This window comes from Pinus tabuliformis, chromosome Q (assembly GCF_031772625.1).
Source record: "Pinus tabuliformis cultivar Carrire ecotype Pingquan chromosome Q, CPIR1, whole genome shotgun sequence".
Taxonomy (NCBI): domain Eukaryota; kingdom Viridiplantae; phylum Streptophyta; class Pinopsida; order Pinales; family Pinaceae; genus Pinus; species Pinus tabuliformis.
This window is the reverse complement of record NC_142296.1, coordinates 1,275,125,526-1,275,132,651: the sequence shown is the minus strand read 5'-3', so window position 1 is coordinate 1,275,132,651 and position 7,126 is coordinate 1,275,125,526. Positions and strand designations below refer to the sequence as shown.

The window sequence follows — 7,126 nt, the reverse complement described above, 5'->3', positions numbered from 1 at the left end:
GGTTCTAAACTATTGATTTAAAATTGAAACTAGTGCAACCAGATAACCCAACCTAGACCACCGAGAGAGATCAATTCTCTTTTCACTCTAAAAGACTTTTGCATCTCAAGAGATTTAATCTCAACCTTTGGTCTATGAATATTATTAAAGAATATTTAGTGGAGGTTAAATCCTCACCATCCACCTAATAATTGTTGATAATTAAATCAAAACTCTAAAACTTCTATTTCAAAAGTTTTTTTCACCTAATCAGACGATATAATTTCAATCGAGAATGTGATTTTTTGTGCTTTAAAATACATTTTTATGGAAGATATGTTATAATGTCTTGTCCTGTAAACATTTTAACTTGGTCAAATTAGCAATGGTTTTGGAACTCTGAGTTTTCAAAACCCATAACACTGACTCATGGTATTTATGTAGAACCATGTCATGATGATGAACCACAATTAAGAATTTGAAACATTAACCGCTAAAACAATATTAAATTAATTGAGAAAAATTATCATTCATCATTATGAATCACAAAACCCTAAATATTCTAAATAAATATAACCTATTTACACAATAAAAACTTCATGATAAATTATATTAGCAATTTTAATCATTTTATATTTTTTGATTTGGTTGGAGATTTCGAACATCTAAAAAGGAAATTCTAAAATTTGTTATCCCAAAAATGGGCCTGTATAAAATGTTCTTCTTACCTGTAAATTTGGACTCTTATATTTTTTATATAATATAAAGCTTTTTTCATTCTGGAAAAAAAAATGTTCCTCTTACCGTTTCCTTTTCCTTTTATGTGCGGTCCCAACTTTTCACCGTTTTAAGGGAGCGGGGAATACGAAACAATCACTCAAAATGCATTAAGCAATTCTAAGGAGGATTGAAGACAGGAGTAGTTAAAACCATTTCTTCCACTGTCATAACCGTAAACATTCAATCAATCCTCTGTTTGGGAACTGTTATTTTGAACTAATTTTTTTTTAGCTATATGTAATATTTTGATTTAGTGAAAAATAAAATAAAAATAACAATAATTTATTTAAAAAAAATAAATAAAAATTTGAAGTTATTTTTATTAATTTTTAAGTATATGTTAAAAAAGAAATAACTGCAAATAAAAATAATAAAAATAAAAAATTTAAGTTGTGATTAATTTTTTATTATTAATTTTTCTTGGGTAGTTAAGGTAAATTTGATTTGTTCAAGTTATTAATAATTTTGGAGCTCATAAATCATGTATGGATCTATGGTATTTATGTGGAATATAAACTATTTAAAAAGGGAAATGAAAGTCTTAGAAATAAAGCTGTGAGGTTAATAAGTGGGTGAGCCCAAAGACCCAATCCAATATGATGCAAGTGTTGAAACGTCTTACATAAATATTTTGACTCAGTGAAAAAACCTATATTAAAATAAAATTAACTTCAAATAAAAATAATAAAAATAAATTTTGAAGTTATTATTATTATTTTATTAATTTTTAGGTATGTGTTAAAAATAATTAATTTTAAATGAAAATAATAAAAATAAAGTTTCTGCATTATTGTTATTTTTTTTTATTAATTTTGTTGGGTAGTGTAAATTTGATTTGCTCAAGTTATTGGTAGTTTTTGATCTCATAACTCACGGTATTCGTGTCGAATATAAACTATTTAAAGGGAATTAGACCAACTTACTCTGCATCTACCAAGAATCGAAATAGACCAAATCTCTTGAGATGCAAACCTCTTTTAAAGTGAAAAAATTGATCCCTCTAAAATGTTTGGTAAATCCAGAATTAAAATAGATCTAAACAAACATACATATAAGCAAATTTAAAAATATAAAATATAAATAAAATTATGATAATAATTTTTATTAATTTAAAATATTTTTATTTAAAAATATGAAATAAAAATAATCATAATTTTTTATTAAATAATTTATATTGATTTAACCTATTTTTATTTAAATATATGAAATACACCTGAAATCGTGATATTTCTTTTTCCAATATTTTGTATTGATTTAGTATATTTCTTTTTCCAATATTTTGTATTGATTTAGTATATTTTGTATTGATTAAAATTGTTTAATCAACATATGTTTTGAATTGCAATAAAATTTCATTTATATATAAATTATTTAATATATTATTATATGAAAAATAATCTGATATTTAATTATTTATTTTAAAATTTTAATAAAGATTCCATAAAATAATTTTTATTGAATTCTATTTTTAAATCTGATTTTAAATAGATACAAAAATTTAACTTTAAAATTCTCAAAAAATTCAAACTATACAGAGTTGACAGAATTAAACTATACAAAATTCACACAATCAAATTGATTATAAAGATTTCACAAAATCAAACTCCACAAAATTCACGCAATCAAATTGATTATACAGATTTCACATTATCAAACTCCACAAAATCAAATCGAGGATTCCAATAGATTCAGATTCCAACGGATTCCTGACGAAAAACAAATTTCATTGAAAAATATGCCTTAAAAGCCCTAAAAACGTAGAACAGTTAGAATACAGCCCAAAAATAATCTTCAACGCTCGCACGCTATTGACCGTGCAGTCTCCACTGTGATAAAATCTGTCAGTAATTAGACACCGGTTACCCGCGACCTGGTCCAAGGACCGTTATGTGACCGTTAATTGCGCGCAGTAATAAAATAAAGCGCGGCATGCAATGCCAGAATTGGACTTCGACTGTTATCATTTGAATCATTGTCGCTGAATATTGCACAGTTTAAGCAATTGGGTCTCAAATCTCGCTGGCATTACCCCATAAAGAACAGCCTTATCTACATTTAATTTACGGACCATGTTAATACGTTGAAAATAATTAGTTTGCCAATAGGCATTAAATGGGCTGGGCTGTATATTGTACCGTTGGATTTTAGGATTTTGCCTGGTCAGTTACCTAATGAGATATATACAGTCCAGCTCATTTAATACCTATTCCCAAATTGTATATTTATTGCATGTAATGGCTTTTTCGTGTATGTATTCATTCATTCCCCCTGTTCTTCAGGCTCCCAGAGTGTATTTTTCAATCGATTTGGAAGGATCCCGTTACTGCAAGCCTGGTAATCAGAACCAAAATGTCTCATGGCTCCAGAAATTTTCTCTGTAAACAGAGCGAAGGCAACAGTTCCTCAGGCGATTTATATGTTTTAAATGACCAAACCCATACTGATCATATTAAATTAGAAAGCCCATCTGAAGCTGCGAGGGTCCGGAGAATCTACGATGCTGTGGACGAAAATGGCGACGGTAAGCTCACAATCGTGGAGTTCTGTGTCTTCTTAAACAAGCTCGGATTAGACATGTCTGATGAAGATGTAGAATCCGTTGTTGGTCCACTATCTACCAGCGAGGATGGCAGTCTCAAATTCGAGCAGTTTATTTCATTATACAAATCGCTGTGCAAGGACGTTGGATTAAGTAGTGATCAGGAGGAGGGGCCTGAATCGCCTGATCATCTCATGGAAGCATTCAAAGTGTTTGATATAAACAGAGATGGGTACATCTCTTCTGAGGAACTGCAACAGATTCTTCACAGTCTCGGATTGGGTGCGGGCAGAGATTTGGGTAACTGCGAAAAAATGATTTCTAAATTTGATTTGGATTCCAATGGGCTTCTCGACTTCAATGAATTCAAGATTATGATGAAGTATAAAGATTAGTTAGCGCGGCGGTTCTCAAGTATGTAAACCAGTCAAATCCAATTAAAAAATTAATATTACAAAACTAAACGCGGAGACGTTATAACTATTGGCAACATAGGACCTGCAGACAAATGCCATCTTTTATTGTCCTTCTAAATCGATGTGATTGTTTTTAATGCTATTTTTATTTTGGTATCATTTTTAAAAGATATAGTTTTTGCTCCTGTGACGTGAAATGCAAAATTTGCAGGAAAGCAAAATCTCAGTTTTGGATGTTGTGAAGACTTTTGTAACATGATGTGTAGATGGAGCCACAACCCACTAGAGCCACAACCCACTGCCGGTGTTTTGTGTATAGTGTATAGCTATTGCATGCGCTGTTCATTAGCTTGCAGTAGGTGAAAATAAAATTCTATGTAATTGCTCCAGCAAATATAAATATTTTGAAAATTTAAAGATGAAGTTTAAAATTTCGAAATGTGTTTTTTTATTATGAATGAATATGAGTTTTTCTTATTCGCAAATAGATTCCAAACACCAAAAACCAAAATTTCACCAAAAACCAAAATTCCAAAATTCCAGAGACCAATTGATTTGACAAATATAACCCCTGAAAGTAAAAAAATGCCATCTATCCTTCTGCGCTCTCGGCCACTGATGTGATGTGATAAGTTTTTAATTGATTTGACAAATATAACCCCTGAAAGTAAAAAAATGCCATCTATCCTTCTGCGCTCTCGGCCACTGATGTGATGTGATAAGTTTTTAACTCTAAATTCTAAGCTTGTTCTTTTCTCTAGGGACATGGGATTACATTATCAAACCCTGGAAACTCTTGAGGTGAAAACTGTGATTGCCCAGGTAAAATATGGTAATGTTCATCATCAATCCTTGCAAATTCTGAAAGTGTAAATTTAAACTTCCATCGCTGAAAAACAACACAGGAAATTAGAATGGAAGATGCTTCCAATACCTTGGGAATTCTCTAAATATGTTCATGGAATAAACGGCCTCCAATGAACTACATGCTGGTAAATCTTGTATTCATCTTTAATGTTAGTGTGTGTGTTTGGCTTTTTTATCTTTCATTCTGATGCTTACAGCTTTTCAATGAATCATCACTTTTTATGGTGCCCTTGTGCAAAAATAGTTATGCTTCTTGCTGGCAGGAATGTTTTGAATGAAAAAAGTTTAAAGGTTAGCTGACATGAATTTAATTTATGCTTCTTTCTGGCAGGAATGTTTTGAATGAAGAAAGTTTAAAGGGTAGCTGACATGAATTTAATCTAGTGATGTTGCCGTACTACTACAAACATCAGGAAAGCTTTTGTATTTATTTTAAAGCGATTGTGCCTGTTCCCTACGTCGGTGGAGCCTACTCACGGCCATGAATGAGTCTGTTTTTCGACTTTCCAACTAGCAAGCATCAAAATACGGCCATGAATGAGTCTGTTTTTCGACTTTCCAACTAGCAAGCATCAAAATACATAAGGGAAGAATCGTTTTCAAGCTTTCCTAATGCTTTTTTTCAAGGTTTCATAATTAGGCATGGGTCATACCAGGTTCTATAACAGTCAGAATACTGTTCCAAAAACCGTATTGCAATGTTTCAAGTTATCAGCATGTGGGTCTTATCATCCAAATTCTTGTAATGGAAAAGCTTTAATTTTTGGCTCACGTGCACTGGATTGATTGAAAGTTCCAGTCAGAAGAAAGTATCAATGTTTTTTATATACAATATGAATATGCATGATACAATATACATAGTTAATTGACCAACTATGAAGAATGAGCTGAGTTAAATATATAGAGAATTAATTTATTTTATTGTATTATTATTGCAGGTTAATTGACTGACTATGAAGAATGAGTTGAGTTAAATATATAGAAAATTAATTTTACTTTATCGTATTATTATTGCATATTTGATTAGGGTGCATATTCTGCTGTACATGATGGGAAGATGTTTCACTCCAGGGATTAGAAAATACTCGAGAAAGCCCTTACAATAGTGGGGAGGGAAAATATTGGAGAAAACCCACATGAGAGTGAGGATGGGGAGGAAGATTGGGAAAATATTGGAGAGAACCCACATGAGAGTGAGGATGGGGAGGAAGATTGAGAAAATATTGGAGAGAACCGGAAGATGGGGAAATATTGGAGAAAACCAACATGAGGGTGGGAATGACAATAAAATATTGGGGGAAATGTAGGCTTTCTCTAATATTTCCCCCCATCCCCAACTTATAATTTTCGCCCACATTTCCTTGCATCTCCACCCTCATGTAGGTGATTTTCTCCAATATCCCCCAATTCACAGTGTAAGGGTTTTCTCCAATATTTTCCCCCAATCCCCAACCCATCGGTTTTCCCCAATATTTTAGCTCTCCCCCAATCTCATGTAGGTGGTTTTCTCCAATATTTTCCCACCATTTCCACTCTAAGGGTTTTCTCCACTATTCTCCCCAATCTCCATCCTTTATAGGTTTCCCCCAATATTTTAGCCCACCCCCATCGTCATGTAGGTGGTTTTCTCCAATATTTCCCCACCATTCCCACCTTATAAGTTTTCTCCAATATTTCCCCACCATTCCCACCTTACAAGTTTTCTTTAATATTGCACCCCAATCCCCAGCCTATAGGTTTGCCCCAATATTTCCATGCACCCCATCCTCATGTAGATGGTTTTTGCCAATACCCCACCGTCATGTAGGTGGTTTTCTCCAATATTTCCCCACCATGCCCATCTTACAAGTTTTCTCTAATATTCCACCCCAATCTCTAGCCTATAGGTTTTCCTCAATATTTCTCCCCACTTCTATCCTCATATAGGTTTTCCCCAATATTTCTCCCAACCCCACCTCCACCTTCTTGCATATTAAAAAACGACCAAGATAAAACAAAAACTTAAAACAATTAAAAAAAAATTCAATTTAGACCAAAACATCTAGAATGAAACCACTACAAATATGTTGCAAGCAAGTGTTGAAGATGATTGTGTGAGTGAAGAGTGAGTTGTGAAGTTAAAAACACTATGAATTTGAGCACATTGTGTTCCTCTTAAGAGTGGATTCGAATTCATATCTAAGGTATTGTTGCTCCTCAATTTTAGTGAAAAATACTCATGCAAGTGTTGAAGATGATTGTGTGAGTGAAGAGTGAGTTGTGAAGTGAAAAAATGTAAATTTGAACACATTGCGTTCCTCTTAAGAGTGGATTCAAATTCATATCTAAAGTATTGTTGCTCCTGAAAAAATACTATGATAGTAAACCTTACTTTGACCAAAATAAACTCATAAGTATTTTGACCATATTTTGTCTAAAGGCATTTTTATCATTTTCTTTTAATTTTTGAATTTTAATAAATTTTATTAATTTTTAATTCATTTTTACCCCTTTTTACAAGAAACTAGGTGTATTTCTCCTCTTTAACATATATGCACGTGAGTTG

At 32.2% G+C, this 7,126-nt stretch overlaps 1 pseudogene; it reads left to right on the top strand.

The window, feature by feature from the left end:
- Window positions 1-3,108: 3,108 nt before the first annotated feature.
- On the top strand, window positions 3,109-3,696 carry LOC149224500 (calmodulin-like protein 3 pseudogene; annotated as a pseudogene).
- Window positions 3,697-7,126: the final 3,430 nt, after the last annotated feature.